Source organism: Anastrepha obliqua, chromosome 4, assembly GCF_027943255.1.
Source record: "Anastrepha obliqua isolate idAnaObli1 chromosome 4, idAnaObli1_1.0, whole genome shotgun sequence".
Lineage (NCBI taxonomy): Eukaryota > Metazoa > Arthropoda > Insecta > Diptera > Tephritidae > Anastrepha > Anastrepha obliqua.
In genome coordinates, this window is record NC_072895.1 from 78,184,958 (window position 1) to 78,202,304 (window position 17,347).

A 17,347-nucleotide genomic window follows, 5' to 3' on the forward strand; every position below is an offset into this window, starting at 1 on the left:
GTCTGACACACGGAACAGACTGTGCGAGGGACCAAGAGCTGCTGGTTTGTCCCCGCACTGGAATAGGAGCAGGAGGGTTGTGGGTCGATGGGGGAGTTGTATTGCACCTGTGGGCTCCTGACCGTTAAGGTTTGGTTTGTGGCGTTAGTTTGGCGGCACATTGGACGATATAGCCGTTGAGGCAGGGGCCGCCTGATGGCGGGAGCAACACGTGGGCACATACCTCGAGGAGCACTCGCTGTGCGTCTTAAGGTCTGAAGAGGTCTTAAGATGACACTTGTTGCACCTAACCGAGGTGGAGTTCGGGTGGAGCCGTTTGTGGCATATACAGCAGTAGAATACTTTTGGTTAAGGTTCGGTTCAATACCAGCCCTGAGGAGAAGTATTTGTTTGGAGCAAACATGCTGCGAGGGATTGCTCCTGTGACGATAGATTGGGGGTGGGATACGTTACACTAGACAGGGCTAGTTTACTGGGGCGGCAGCCCTTGTTCAGAAAAACCCGAGTCATTATGGTAACGTAGAACCGGCTGCCATGGGAATGCCAGTTCACAAAGCCCTGTTAAGCATTGTGAAATCACTGGTCGTTGGCGTCTACCTCATCTAGGCCCAGAAAGTATGCTGTTTTACCGGGGTGGGTTCAGACGGCAAGGGGTGTTAGATGAGTGAGTTTAAGGTGGGATGTGAATTGGTGGTTAGTCTCGTGCGGATTACCATCACATGCCAAACATACGTTGCCTATGTCTGGCTCGATTCTGGATGGGGAAATGTGCCAGAGTAACGCAGGCCACACCGGGCAACTGAAGGCTATTGTTGATGTTGTAGCAGTTCATTAATCCCTGGCGGTGCAATGTAGCCACCGGTCGTTCATAAGGAAAAAAAAAACCTAATAGCTACAACAAAAAATTGGCAAATATCAACGGTATTTTGTAGTCACTTGAAACCTACACGTTTTTATAATAAAATTCAATGGACTATACAAAAAATTGTAAACCCAATTGCGTGTAGTATATACGGGGCCGTTTGAAAAGTCCGTGCAAAAATAAAAATTACTTAATTGTCTGGGGTAAACTTTTTTTTATTTTTCGACATAGCCTCCATCTAAGCTTATGCTGTTCTAGTTTGTTGATCCCTTCTGAATAATAAGATTTGTCCAAGTCTGAAAAATATCCATTCGTTTCTGCAACCATCTCCTCCTTTAAATAAAATAATTTTCCCGCCAGCCATTTCTTCAAATTGGGGAACAAATAGTAGTCCGAGGGATTCCAGAAAGCCAACTCTGGGGAATATGGGGATGTGAAACGAGTTGAAACCTTATTTTCATTCATTTTGCCACCACAACTGCTGAGGCGTGAGCTGGTGCGTTCTCGTGATGGAAAAGGAAAATCACTCGAATGCCAAATACAAAGTTGAAAGAGATGGTACTAACTTAACATAACCTCGATATGCGCCAGTAGTGCCATCTCTCTGATTTTGCATGGACTTTTCAAACGACCATTGTAAGCATGATAAAAACGTCTAGGAAGTGGCGTCGTTGGAAAACTAAAGACTTTTCGATGTAGCCATAATAGCACATCCATCTATTTGTTCTCCGTCTATTTTAAAACTCTGTCCAGAGAATCATTCGTTATTCATTCATGTAAGAAATGCAACTAAGAAAACTGCAGATTTCACTGCACCACGCAAAATTTGTATGCGCTTTTTTAGTTAACAACTATAGGGTTTTGCGATAAGGGTAAAATGAGAAAGAGTAATTTAAACCGGATAGGTCTATGTATTCCATTATGCACAGTAGGGTGGTCCAAAAAACTCAAGTTTTTTTTAGAGACCTAGGGACCCTCTCATTTTGTTACATCTAATAAAATAATAATCTATGCAAAATCTTAGCACCCTAGAACATATAGAAGGCAGTGCTCAACAACGTTTAGTTTTCATAAATTTCTATAAAAAACTCATACTTTCGGGTAATTAACGCCTTTTTTGACATGAATGTGGTAGGGGCTTTAGACAGGAATAAAGTTTCCGATCGTGAAGCTGTAAGGCTTATCATTCCTATTGCCGCCGCACTTGACCATGATCCTGCGGCATTGCCGCTTTCAAGAAGTTCTATAAAAAGAAAACGAGAAGCAGCAAGGCAGAATTTTTCAACAGAGATGAAATCAAACTTAGACATCAAAGAACCAGTTGTTGTTCATTGGGACAGCAAAATCTTGCCCGACATTTTAGGTTCACAAAAAGTAGATAGACTACCAGTGCTAGTTTCCTATGCTGGTGGAAATGAGAAACTACTGGGGGTGCCAAAATTGGCTAGTGCAACAGGTTCGAAAACTGGAGATGCAGTACTTAAAACTCTTAAAACATGGAATCTTGATGATAAAATCATTGGTATGGGATTTGACACAACAGCCGTCAACACTGGTGTCAAGAGTGGTGCATGCACTTTCATTGAAAATACGCTGAACAAAGAACTTCTATGGTTGCCGTGTCGCCATCACATAATGGAAATCATTTTGAGCAAAGTACTTACATTATGTTTGGGACCTTCAAGCTCTCCTGAAATTCCCATATTTAAAAGGTTAAAGGAATCATGGAATGCAGTTGATCGATCAGATTACACACCATTAAATTTTTCCCCTAGAGAAGCTGAGTTAAAAAACAGTGCCATCGAATCCCTGATACATCATCTTAGTAAGAAAGACCAGCCTCGAGATGACTACCAATAGAAGAGAGGACAACAATAGAAAAAATTCACTGGAGAGCACCTGGGCCTATACACCACGCTCGGTGGATGGCTAAGCTTATTTATGCATATAAATTGTACCTTTTCCAAGGTCAGGGAGTTTACCATCTCACAAACAAGGAGAAAGAAAACTTGGACAGATTTGTCCGTTTCGGAGCACTTTTGTACGTGAAAAACTGGGTTGAGGCTCCAATCAGCGTCAATGCAGCTTTCAACGACCTAATGTTTTGGAAAGAGGCTAGGAAATACAGCGCGATTGATGGAGAGATAGCTAAAACCATCAAAAAAGCGTTCCAGCAACATTTGTGGTATCTATCCGACGAACTGGTCGGATTATCACTTTTTTCCACGAAAGTGAGCCTTGAAAACAAAGTGAGCATCGTGAATAAGATGTCTGTCCCTGCACCGCCCAGGATGATTAGAGGAAATGCCAATTTATTAAGTGATGAATGTGAATTGGCATATTTCGCTAATAGTAGAACAATGATGTTGTTTACTAAGCTAAACATTAAGCAAAGCTTTTTGAACAAGCACCCAAGTGAATGGGAACAGACGCCAGAATTCAAAGAGGCAAAAAATACTGTAAATAAAATCAAAGTGGTCAATGACATCGCAGAAAGAGGTGTTGAACTATTTCAAGATTTTAACAAACTCATAACAAATGATGAGGAGGAAAAACAGCTGTTGCTGCAGATTGTAGAGGCTAATAGGAAACAATTTCCGACTGAACCAACGAAGAAGGTCGTTCTAGAAAGCCTACAGAAACCATCCACTTCTAAAGAAAAAATGTAAAAGCTTGCATTTTTATTATGGTCTTCACCATAAAATGTACATATTTTTAACATGATTTATAATGTTAAATAACCAAATAAATTTAAGTTTTTGTATTCTAACATGTCTTGTCATTTTTTTCAAAAATTGTAAAAAAAACTCCCATTTTCATTTTTTAAACAGCGTTGAGCACTGCCTTCCAAGTGACTTATGACCTTGAAAATTTAGCTCTTTACTTCTTATATCAAATAGAAAAGAATTGGGGGGTCCCTTGGCTTTTACATCCAACTTGAGTTTTTACCATAGGATCTTGGACCACCCTAATGCACAGTATATGATATCCCTCAAATGCTCGTCACGGCTTCACACCGTGACAATCTGAGAGATTCAATTGAATGATTCTGTTGAAAAGATCTGGTTAAATTTGAAAAATGGCCTGCAACTTCAGAAAACCCCAAAAGGGGCACGAATTAACTCACCAGTATAAACTCTTGGTAATTTTTCAAGTAGCGTAAACATATAACAGCGCTTACTGTTCCGCCGAGTTTTGACCTCATTTTAGTGGGTTTTTGTCCAATGGAAACGTCTTATCGACTTGTCCAATGCCTTCCTCCTCTTCACACCACTGGTATTCCAACAGTTATAAAATATATATCCGAAACTTTTTCTTCTTATTTAATTTGACTCTCAATGTAATTGCGCAACCGCTTCTCACAAAACGCAAACTATTCATGGTTCACAACTAAAACAAAGTAGTCTAACAGCTGAATCTTACACTTCTAACTCTTTGAATACAAGCTTATGTCCGCAACTGTATGTGCATGGTTGCGTGATTGGGAATAAAAAATTGTGAAGAACGAATGCAGGACTTTGTTATGCGTAAAATGCAACCCTTTTTGCGTTCCGCATGACAACGTGACATATGGCGAAGTTATTCTCATAGCCAGTAGTGACTGATTCATGTTAAGAGATGGAAATGGGATTTGGAATATACTCGTACATATGTTGCAATATAGTAAAGTACAAAATTTCCACAACTTTATATTCATTCAATCATTCGCTGCATTTTTTAGATGGCTTTGATTTTGTTATTCACGGTAATATCAGTGGTAGACTTTACATTAGCGATAGGAATTTATAATATACTTTTTATGACGCACCGAAAACCTGTATGGTAATCTAAAGGAGTCACTTTAATTTTAGAAGCGACAATATGCGAGATTCAATTAATCACATGCAATATGGGAATGCAAAAAGTTAAAAACAAATCGCAGAACACGATTTGCATATAAATATTAATAAGGTTTATTTACTTGTTTATATTTAAATTTATTTATTTTTTCTCAGTAAAGAAATTTTGCTCACCCCAAACAAAAATAAACAATTAAGAAAATAAGGAATTGAACTTATAAACATTAATGTAAATAGTATATATTATATATATATATATATTTGTGGTGTGCGTCTTGACGTTGTTCCACAAATGGAGGGACCTGCTGTTTCAAGCCGACTCCGAACGGCAGATATTTTTATGAGGAGCTTTTTCATGGCAGAAATACACTCGGAGGTTTGCCATTGCCTGTCGAGCAGCGACCGCTATTAGAAAAATGTTTTTCTTAACTTTGGTGTTTCACCGAGATTCGAACCGACGTTCTCTCTGTGAATTGCGAATGCTAGTCACGCACAAGTGCTACTTTGAACTAAGTAGGCAACTGAGCAGTAAAGTCCGTGTGTTCGAGAGAAAGATTCTGCGTAAGATTTTTGGACCTTTGCACGTTGGCAACGGCGAATATCGCAGACGATGGAACGATGAGCTGTATAAGCTTTACGACGACATAGACATAGCGCAACGAATAAAGATCCAGGAGATACGTTGGCTGGGTCATGTCGTCCGAAGGGATACAAACGCTCCGGCTGTGAAAGTATGCGATGCGGTACCAGCTGGTGGGAACAGAGGAAGAGGAAGGCCTCCTCTGCGTTGGAAAGATCAGGTGGAGAAGGACTTGGCTTCACTTGGTGTGTCCAATTGGCGCCGGTTAGCACGAGAAAGAAACGACTGGCGAGCTTTGTTAAACTCGGCCAAAATCGCGTAAGCGGTTATCGCGCCAATTAAGAAGAGAAGTCACGCACCAAGCCATTCGGCTTCGGCGGCCGCCCGATTCATGATACATTTTAAAAATTACGATAAAACGTTTAAAATTGATTTCTTGCCAATTCCAGTACAATATTTGTTCACCTACAACATGCGCAAATTTATCATCGATTTTGATGAAGCTGGTTCAAATGAAAGGAGAACTCTTAGCGGCCTAACCACAAAAAGGCCTATCATACGGTATCTAAAAAAAGCCAATGGTTGAGTTTTCTAACTTGATTGAATGGATGAATTTATTTAGCCAAACAAAAGTTTTGTCGAATGTGACGAAAAATGCAAAGTTCAAGATCTGCTACCATACACAGGTACTGAAAAAATTATGACTACAAATGAATGTAATCTGGAAAAAGCGGATAAAAGAGACTTTGTTCCCATTGAAAGTCATCATTTTTACAAATACAAGAAAGATCAACCGCGCGGGAGGTTCGCGAACTATCTGTGTGGTCGACCATCGTCTGTCATGTTTCGAGACCACAGCTCAAAACTGAGGAATAAATAAAAATAAGCCGCAAAAAATAAAATAAAGCCGGAGGGTGGTGTGCTATAACCACCTGAGGGAGTTTCCCTGGAATACTTTGCTGACGATTATTCGATAACGCATCCGGCGTATCTCGCCAGCCTCTCTTTTATTGCGAGCAATATCCAACTTTCCCGCACTAAATCCATGACGACCCTCTTTGCCACCTGGACGAAGAATGTCAAGCCGCAGCTAAAGGTGAAAGTCGATGATATACCATACCGACCGTTAAGAAATGTTCCTGGCAACATTTAAAGCAATTGGATGGCCGGTACTAAATTACACTGCGCCGGTCTGGTCGGCTGGTAACTGTGACTCGAAGTGGATATCCCCCTTGCAACACTTTCACAAGCTACCGAAATGAACGAAAAATGAAGGAAACAGTGCAGACAGATTTTTCTGAGATGCTTTAAAAACTGCTGATATTACCGAGACGCATTTAAAGCTCATTAAAGTCGCATAACATATTTGAAGCTCTAGGGTCTGGCTTTACAATTATCACATATTAAGAATAGGATATTAATATAAGGTTGTCAAAAAAGTCTTGAGGTATTTTTATTGAATTTTCAATTGTTCATAAAATTGGTTATAATAATGCGATTTAAGTCAAATATGCGCCGTTTTGTTCGATGACGAGTTCCCAACGAGATGCCAACTTCATAACGCCCCTCTTATAGAAGCTCGCTTCCCTATTGTCAAAAAACTCGGAGAGCTAATTTTCACAGGACTCTCTTGTGGAAAACTTCCGACTACCAAGCTCGTTCGCCATGGACAGAAATAGGTGGTAATCACTTGGTGCGAGATTCGGACTATACGGTGAATGCAAAACAACCTCCCATCCGAGCTCCCGGATCTTCTGGCGCGTCACCAAAGATGTGTGTGGCCTGGCGTTGTCCTGATGGAAGACAATTCGGCCTCTGTTGATCAAAGATGGCCTCTTCTGCATGAGTGCTGCATTCAAGCGGTCCAGTTGTTGGCAGTACAGGTCCGAATTGAGTGTTTGGCCATAGGGGAGCAGCTCATAGTGGATGATTCCCTGCCAATCCCACCAAACACACAGAAGAACCTTCCTGGCCGTCAATCCAGGCTTGGCCACCGTCTGGGAAGCTTCACCGCTTTTCGACCACGACCGTTTGTGCTTCACGTTGTCGTAAGTGACCCACTTTTCATCGCCAGTCACCATCCGCTTCAAAAACGGGTCGATTTTGTTGCGATTCAGAAGCGATTCGCATGCATCCATACGGGCAAAAATGTTTTTTTGCGTCAAGTCGTGTGGCACCCATACATCGAGCTTCTTTTTGAATCCAAGCTTCTTCAAATGGTTTATAACGGTTTGATGACTCATGCCCAGCTCTTGGCCGATGCTACGGCTGCTACTATGCCGGTCTCTTTCGATCAATTCAGCGATTTTATCGCAATTTTCGACGACGGGCCTTCCGGACCGTGGCGCATCTTCGATCACCTCTGCACCAGAACGAAAACGTTGAAACCATCGTTGTGCGGTGGAAATGGAAACTGTATCGGGTCCATAAACTGCACAAATTTTATTGGCAGCATGAGATGCATTTTTGCCTTTATCGTAGTAGTACTGTAAAATATGCCGTATTTTCTCTTTATTTTGCTCCATGTTTGCGACGCTATAACTCACGAACGACTAAAAGCAAACAACAATTAATCACACACGTGTTAGCACGGGAAAAGAGCTTTCCAAAAAGCTCTAGCGTGAACCGATGCGACGAATACAACTAGAACTACGCGCTTGCAAAGACAAGCTTGCGGAAATGCCGCAAGACTTTTTTGACAACCTTATATAATATAATAAATACATACACATATTATATATATAACATTATGTTCAGTTACTATTTATCTCATTTATATTTAATTTGAACACCAGTTAACAACAGTGTTCGTCATCTAAATTTAAATCCAGGATGACTTTAAAAACGCTGAGCATTTTTGAAACGGAAGAAAACAACGCATAGAAATAGTACGACACCGTAGATAAGCAACGGATGTGCTCTAAAAACCCGCAAATCGAAACGATACAAAACGTTTTGCACAGCAAGCACGTGCTTGCGCGTATTGTATAACTGGCTTAATTGCACTGAATCTAATAAACTACGCTGAGATACAATTACCGTCTTTATCCAACATACGAGTACATGTTCTTATTCTGAGCCACGCCACCGAAGATAAAAAATGTAATGTCTGTGCCAGTTACCGGGGGCTAATGTTTGTGCGCCAGCGCCAGTACTGCGATTTTGCGGTTATTGAACTTTTGATGAAAGTTTAAAGCCAAGACAGCGGTATATGACTTGTGTTTTCCCTCGTACTCAGCGCTATTAAAGCAATGGTGGTATTCACTACGAAGGTCAACTCGTTTGTTTGAAGGAGTTACCAGATAGCAATGATAGTTTTTCAATTTTTACTTCGACTTTGACGTCGATGACACGTCGGGCAGTGGAAGGCCTTCTGAAATCGATGAAGAACGTCTCAAATCACTTTTGAAGGAGAACGTTCACTAAACCAGTCGTGAATTGGCGATAAAAAAATGAACAATTACCTTCATTAAAGGAAATTTACCGAAAAATTGGGAGCATGGGTGCTTCACGAGCTCAATGAAAAAAAAAAAACAAAGAAAGTCGCCTCCAAATTGCTTCTCAGCATCTCAAACCATACTCCTTCACAACAACGCCAGGTCCCATGTTGCACAAGTCATCAAAGCCACACTCCAAGAGTTCCAATGAGAGGTCATTCAGCATCCTCCGTACTCTCCGGACTTTGCACCGACTGATTACCGTCTTTTCCGCTCCCTGTCAAACAATATGAGTGGCCTTCGATAACGAAGAGATCCTTAAAAATTGGCTCAACAACTTCTTTGACACAGGACCAGGCGATTTTTGACGGAGCGCCATCAACAAAGAGGTTGTAAACAGCAACGGCGAATATATAATTGATTAACTTATTGATATAATTGTTGTTTTTGTTTAAATAAAGGTCTTCGGTAAAAGCGCTACGAACTTATTCCCCAACCTAATACATTGCACTAACAGGTTTAGTAAGCTGCTACAACAGCAACAATGTGTTGTCGCTTCGGCGGCATTTTAGCAATTGTAGGTTTCGAAATATGGTTCAGTCATCATACATTACCATTCAATAAATACAATTTTACCTCTCTTAAATAATATCGTTGCCGGGTGCAGTTCTCACAATAACTAACCTCAAATTGTCTTCAGTTTTTGTAAACAGTGTCCAAGTATGATGCAACTATTGAAATACTATTGAAATGATTCGGGTTTTTCCAGACCAAGTGCTACCGCCCCAGTAAACTAGCCCTGTCTAGTGTCGGTTAAGTTATGGAAATAGTAACTGTATCCATCCGGCCCATCCTGATTGAAATTTTTTTCGTCACTAAATACTACTTATTTTTCAATTCTCCGAGATCTTTATTTGTAACAGCCCTCCAAGCCATGTAGTTCCTTGCAAAATCGAGAGGGCATTCTTTGCGGAATTTATTTAGAAGTGGCTTTTTTTATGCTTCAGATGTGACGCTTTTAGAATAGCCTTGGAACGATGGATTTTCTGGCTGCAGCATTCGCCATTTCTTAGTTTTTGCGTTTGAAAGGGCGGTATTTGATACAATCCTAAGGATTATTTCCCTTTGTAGTGCCTTTTTTCACGTAACGATCTACAAAATTTGGACTTCAACCAATCTTTTGACAAGTTTGCATTAGAAAGTCCCTCCGTGGTCCGATTTGTCCTTTTTCGCGATCAGTTAAACCTTTCTGCTTTCCCATTTTATTAGAATTAAGAAGTTTTCGACCAACCACAATGGGTGCGTAAAACGATCTCTTTTCACAGCTTTAATGCGCAAATAATGTAGGCAAACCGAGCGTCCCTATTCAAGTGAACTAATAAGCCAAGCACAATATTCCAGCTGTTGCAGCTTTACTGCTGCGAAATACCGTTATATGGAATAATATTTTGATGCATGTTTACTTTCGAGGAAATACACTCTTAACTTGAATTATCAGAAAACCTTGGGCCACTAGATCAAATACGGTTGCTTTAATAACCATTTTATTCTATAAAAATTATTGTCTTTAATCAAGTGCACCGGACGGTACATACCAGTATCACTTATCGTACCATATATTACAGGCAATTTAGTAGCGAATTTACAGGCACAACTTTCTAAATTTCGCACTTATCGCGCGTCAAACATCTACTCAATGTATCCACGGAAGAAAACGTAATATATCAAGCCTTCAAACGATTAACCGTAATGCATTTACATCTTACACATGCTTTTTCACTAATTAACAGCATTGCACTAAATAATTTCATTCAAACAGAGCTGCAATAGGGTTGTCCTAAATACAATGTTCCAGTTAATTTTGTTTGGCCGCCCTTTTGGTTAGATCACACTTGTCAGTTTGGATTTGACGGTCGTAACGTCGCCGATATAACATATAAAGGTGCATCTGACGACGCGGCTGGTTGATGTCATAAAAAAATGTATTTGAGTAATTATTCAATTGTGGATAGAGAACAAAAAATAGTTAATTTTTTGTTGTTAACTAGAGAACGACCGAACATCGATTAAGGCTAGACCGAAAACGAACTGAACATTTTAAACGATCCAAGTAATAACCAAGCAATGATTTTTTAAAAATCTAATATTTTTTACATTTAGATATAAATTTCAGCTCACAACATATACTCACGTTTTTAAAAACAAGAAACAAAAAATTTAAATGTGCAGATTTGTTAATTATTTAATGCTTATAGTTGAATAATTTTATTTTTTAATGCAAAAACTTTAGCTTATCTGCACTTTTACCATGACAGTCGGTCCTACGTTACCGGAACCACCCGGATTTATATCCCACCAAGGACTGTCACTCCAGCAACATTCCGCATACATTTATGGGAAATATTTATGCTGCTACAACAATTATAGCAACAGTTGTAGAGCTGACTGCCAGCACGAAATTAGTGCTTACTAGCCACATTCGATGAAGAGGCAGATAATATTTGAGAACAATTTAAAAAGATATGGTTTTGATACCAGTACTCAAAAATTTTTGCAAAGACTAAAAGTGCATAAGATTTTTTACCAAAAAAAATTTACAAACTACTGAGTTAGATCGCTGTGGTCGTAGCCCTTGGTCATGAAAAATACAAAACTTTCCGGCATGTAAAGCCGCCTGCCATGGAAATTTAAGGACCCCAGCTAGGATATTAGAAAGTTCGCAGTTACATGTGCTAAGGAGCTCCCTCGATGGTCAACAGTTCCCATAATACAGGGTGGCTGATGAATTTTGCTACATTAAGAAACTCAAATAACTTTTTTTTAGTGTATGGAATTCATTTATTTTTTTTTTTCAAGTTGAAAGTCATTAAATTTTATTAAATGTAGCTTAACTAGTTTTAAAAATAATTGAATTTAAATGCCCCCCATGCTCGTTGACACAAGTGCGGCATCTTAGTAAAAAGTTGTTCATTGCTGCTTTGAGAGTTGCGACAGGAATAGCCGCAATTGTTGCCCGAATGCATTGTTTTAGTTCATCCAAATTTGTTGGCTTTGTTTTATAAACTTCTTGTTTACATAAACCCCACAAGAAAAAAGTCAGGTGCAGTAAGGTCAGGCGACCTGGGGGCCAACGAAATTCGGAGTTTCTTGAAATCAGTTTATTGGGAAATTTTCGTCGCAACTCTGTCATAACAGTCTGGGCTATGTGAGACGTTGCCCCATCTTGTTGAAACCACACAGAGTTGAAAGGAATTCTCTTTCTGCGTAGTTCTGGATAGAAAAAATCTTTCAGCATTTTCAAATAACGGTCTCCAGTAACCGTAACGGTGTGACCATTTTCTTCAAAAAAATAAGGCCCGACAATACAGCGTGAAGAAACCGCACACCACACTGTCACGCGAAGAGGATGCAATTCCGTCTCGTGGAGTATCTGTGGGTTAGAAGTACTACATATTCGACAATTTTGTTTGTTCACATTGCCGTTCAAATCGAAATGGGCCTCATCAGACATGAAAAGGCAGTTTAACATGTTTTGGTCTTCTTCCTCCATTTGCAGGATCTTCTGGCAAAATTCCAAGCGAATCGGCAAGTCTGCTGCATTCAGTTTGTTAACCATTTGAATTTTGTAGGGAAATAAGTCTAAATCTTTGTGCATTATTGTTTGCAAAGACTGTCGGCTGACACCAAGTTGAGCAGATAAGCTTCTTGTTGAAACCTTTGGATTGCTTTGTATAGCTGCAGCTACAGCAGCGATCGTTTCCTCCGTCCGAACTGGTGGGTTTCGATGATAAGGCCTTCTTGCGACTGTTCCTTGCTCAGCAAAATTATTCACCAGTCTCATTATGGTCCATCTGCTCGGGGATCGCCGCCAAACATCCGCCTGTACTCTCTCTGTACCAAAACTACGGACTCCAGTGCGTGATAGCGGCGGACTATCCAAATTCTTGTTTGCGTGTCCCAGTTATCCATTTTAATAAATTTTAAAGGTCAATCTGCAAATTAAAACAAAAATGGAAGAGATAACTTAAAAAGAAAAAGTTATTCAATTTTTGTTGGTAGCGGCTTTCATCAGCCACCCTGTACTTTTAAAGTTTTTGGTTTGTTTGTCAGATGGCTTTTGTGCTTAATGTACACACGAAACTCACTTTTCCATATCGGTTTAGGTGTATGGCTGCCACAACAAAATTATTTCCCCGATCATTCTTAAAATTATATTTTATATATATATATGTTAACATATGTATATAGTATATAATTGACGCTTACACCCTTTTTGGGTGTTTGGTGTTGGTGTGGTTTGATGTTGTTCCACAAATGGAAGGACCTACAGTTTTAAGCCGACCCCGAACGGCTGACATTTTTTATGAGGAGCTTTTTCATGGCAGAAATACAGTCGGAGGTTTGCCATTGCCTACCGAGGGGCGATTAGAAAAAACTTTTTCTTCATTTTGTTGTTTCATGGAGATTGGAACCAACGTTTTTGGAATGCGTCTTGATAAACAAAATGTTTGATTTAAGGTAACGCTATCCGTTCTAATGTTTAGAGAATTATTGACCACCCACGTAATATGTTTGGATGTACAGGGTCCGGCACTCGGAGTGTAACCAGCTTCAGACCGCTCGCGCAGCTGATGCACGGGAATCAGCTGTCTGTTAGTTGGCTAACTGACAGTCCAGAGTATTGTTTACAAACGAGCCGAGGCATTTTGTCGAGATACTGGTTATAATGATACTGGTAGCATCGCGAAACGTCTTAGAGGTGGTCATCAAAAGACTGCAACGTCACGTGAAATGGTTTAAAAAGTGAAGAAGCGACTTGAGCGAAATCCACGACGAAGTGCCAATCAAATGGCGATAGAACTGAAAACATCTGACCGTAGCTTCCACCGCATACTGAAAAATTATCTCAAAGTCAAGCCTCACAAGATCCAGAAAGAGCCTGATCTCACTAAAAAGCCGAAAGCGAACAAATTTTGAAAATTGTGTTTTCTGATGAGACAATTTTTGATATTGAACAATTCGTAAACTCCCAAAACGATAGGGTTTTTTTGACCGACCGTTCATACGAAAATTTGAGTCTTGGATTGGCCACCAGGAGACAACACTCGCCACAGCTACCGGTTTTGGCCATTGTAACCGTAGATGGGCGCTTTTTAATCGTTTTCATCGATCCTGGCACCTAGGTAAATGCGAAATATTGTCAGGAAAGTATTTTAGGGGTTGATTTGAAGCCGTGGGCAGACAAACATTTCGGTGGCAGACCATGGACGTTTCAACCGGACTCGGCGCCGTTTCACAAAGCACTAGTGCACCAAGAGTGGCTAAAAAACAACGTTCCGAACTTCATAATGTCCACTCCCTAGCTCTCAAATTCACCAGACGCAAATCCGATGGATTAATTGGGCCATTTTGGAGAGCAAGGTCCGAACTAAGAGATTCACCAGGTTCGAGTCGCTGAAAAAAGCCATTGTCCGCGAGTGGCCCAAAATCCTGCAAGACACATTAGGCAGCTTGCGATTCGTTTCTGGACCGTCTCAAGGCCATAGTCAAGGCAGAAGGTGGTCGTGTCGAGCAAAAGTAAATTGATTCTTAATTTTCTATAATTTTTCACATATTATTTACTTTGAATTGAATAGAAGTGATTTTCCAAACTAAATGTATGACCTTTTTAATTGGTTGCCCTTCGAGTGCCGGACCCTGTAGAAAAAATATAAAAATATTAGGGATGTTCATTAATATTATAATACACTCATACACATTTCTATATACACCATTATACATAGTAGCCAAACCATCGTTTAAGAGTTATTGCGAATATTTTGTGAAAATAAGATCAACCCTAGATCCACGGTCAAGTCAACTGCGACTGAAAATATTGTCATTTCTTTATTTAAAAAAATTCAAAACATTGCTTCACATGAGTACATATGAATATACTCGTATCTACCCATGGCAATTTCATGTGCAATATAGTTTCTGAAATAATTTTTGCCAACGACATAGCTACAGGCATGCTAACTATTTTACCTGTGACGGGTAATTTGATACCAGCCAATGGATGCTGAAGCTAAACTAAATAATGTCCGTAGATATAAATTTACGCTCGATGAGCAAACAGTAGCAGGTGTAAATATGTAGATATACTTGTATACATTCATACACACATCGTATGGCTATCGTCACAATGCCAAACACCACTGCAGCTTTAGGTTGACAGATGGCTGACTATGCATTGTTTCAGCATTTCGTGGTAAGTGAAAAATATCTACTTATGGCCTGTATTTCAAACATATAAAAAATATTTTAATTGCCAGAAGTTTGGTAAGGATCAAGAAATCTATGTACCACTAAATTAATAATAGTTATGGTTCGTACTCAATTTAGGCTTGCAAACTTTGCATCAAATAACCAATTAGAGTGGAATGAACGGCAAAAAAAAGAGTGTGTGGAAATTATGTTCCTATGTTGCTTCGTTTTCAATCGCATCCTTTTTTTTTTTGTTTTTTGCTTCTGGCAGCACTCCATTCAGCCATGCTTTTCAGTTATTATTAATTTAGCTGGCGCGTCAAGAGCTTGCAAGTTATAAATGCAATTTAAATTGTTAATTTATGCTATTTAGTATATAAATAAAAAGTGTTAGAAACGTGTGTGTATGTTAATGTAGATTGAATAATTATTAAAATAAATGTGATAAGTGAACTTATTGTATCAAAAAAACAACGCCCAGGTCAGGGCGTCCGAAAAAATTATCGACCCGGGAAGAGTGTTCTATAATCAACTTGACAAAGGTTAACCCCCGGATTAAATCCTCAAAATTAGTTGAAAACATAAATCCAACAAAATCGTCAAATTGTTTGGCGAAAGCCTGGAACTGCTCTTGAAAAGCAAAATCTTGTTGACACGGTTAAGCACGGAGGAGGCGGGGTTATGGTTTGGGGCTGCATGGCGGCAAATGGGGTGGGTCAGTTAGAATTTATTGATTCGACGATGGATATGTTGGGGATACTTAAACATACTTAAACGGAAATTAAAGCAAAGTGCAGAAAATCTCGGCTTATCAAGAACATTTTGGTTTCAACAAGATAACGACCCGAAGCACACAGCCGAGATCGTTAAGCTTTGGCTCTTGTACAACGCCCCAAAACAGCTTAAAACACCGCCACAGTCCCCAGATCTTAACCCCATCAAACATCTGTGGAATCTATTGAAAAAAAGAATTCGTCAGCAAGTGATTACTAGTAAAGAGGTTTTGCGGAGTGTCATGCAGGCAGAATGGAGGAAGATAACAGCAGAGGAAACAGAGAAACTAGTAAGTTCATTGCCAAATAGGCTGAGTGAAGTCCTGAAGCAACGTGAATATCCAACTAAATATTAGATTTAATTTTTGCATATAGCATATCATGTTTTTGTATTAGACTTTAAGACTGAACGCAGACTTATGGTCGCTTTATTTACTTGTTACAGCCATTATTCACCGTTATCTAAAAACTTATGTGAGGAATCTTGAAATTTATTTTTGTTTTTGAAACTTAAACATATAATAAACATATAAATATATACAAATTTATAAAAATTATAAAATCAGGTTGTGTGTTTCATTCACTAAAAAGTTATTGTAGGGTGAACGCAGACTTTTTGGGGCAGAACTATCAGATTTTTTTTCTTTATTATTTGAACAACGCCAACATTTCAACTTTGAACTTTGATATCACATTATAACTATTATTTAAATTAATCTTACCGGAAAGACGTGCGTACATATAGCATCCAAATGAACCGCAATTAACGGGAAGATAACAGACGTAATAAATCGAAACACAATACGCAACAGCTGCTATTTACCGAAAAGCTGCAGCAAATTGTTGTTGTTAAATTTCCTGCTTACTACGAAGGGCAACTGCACTTGTATGAAACACAATAACTGGATATTATAATCTTTGTCGGATTGGAAGACGAACTTCGTTGCCACAAATTATACTTGATTACACCTCTACTACTATACCCACGCGTTTTTAAACTTAGCCGCACAAGCTGCCCCAGCCGCGAAACCTGCTGCTTACACTAGTGTACTGGGACAAAAGTTACTGGTTTTGTAGAAATATTTATTTGTAGTATTTTCCGGGCGTTTATATTTAAGTGGTACTTGGTCAAGTAAGAGTGACGATGGCGTATGCCATGAAAATTATCACTATAATTTCCTTCTCTTTTGATGGAACATTTTCTTCCACTTGAACTTTTTTAAACACCTTTACAAGTAATTATACGCCAACTAAATCGTATTCTCCGATGAACTAAACGTTTCTTATTAGCTTTGTTTGCTAATTGGCTTCCCACATTCCATTAAAACGGGAAAAAGCAGCATACGAACTAAACACACATATTCACCGAGATGAGAAGCAAAGAACTGCACCACATTACGTTTTGATCATTTTTGTAGTACTAAAATTCCAATTTTGCGATCAAAACTATTTTCTTATATGAATTATATCAAAGGAAAAAGTCAAAACTATTTGATAATTATAAGCAGCAGAAAAAACGCACATAATATTAGATGAATACAACGAAACAAACGAGACAAATTTTCACAATTCAATTCCACTCTCTGAATTCGCCCTGAATAACACGAAAG

General features: G+C 39.2%; 1 protein-coding gene across 4 annotated transcripts in view; it reads right to left on the reverse strand.

The window, feature by feature from the left end:
* The window catches only part of LOC129243881 (activated Cdc42 kinase Ack), a 40,894-nt gene extending 23,547 nt beyond the window's left edge, over nt 1-17,347 (reverse strand). For 2 of the 4 annotated variants that reach the window (XM_054881292.1, XM_054881293.1), the window contains exon 1: nt 16,460-17,347. The gene's annotated coding sequence lies outside the window, so the exon portion shown is untranslated. Of the gene's footprint in view, nt 1-10,313; nt 10,437-16,459 lie in introns of those variants that run through there. The other 2 variants (XM_054881295.1, XM_054881294.1) reach the window with 2 other exon arrangements.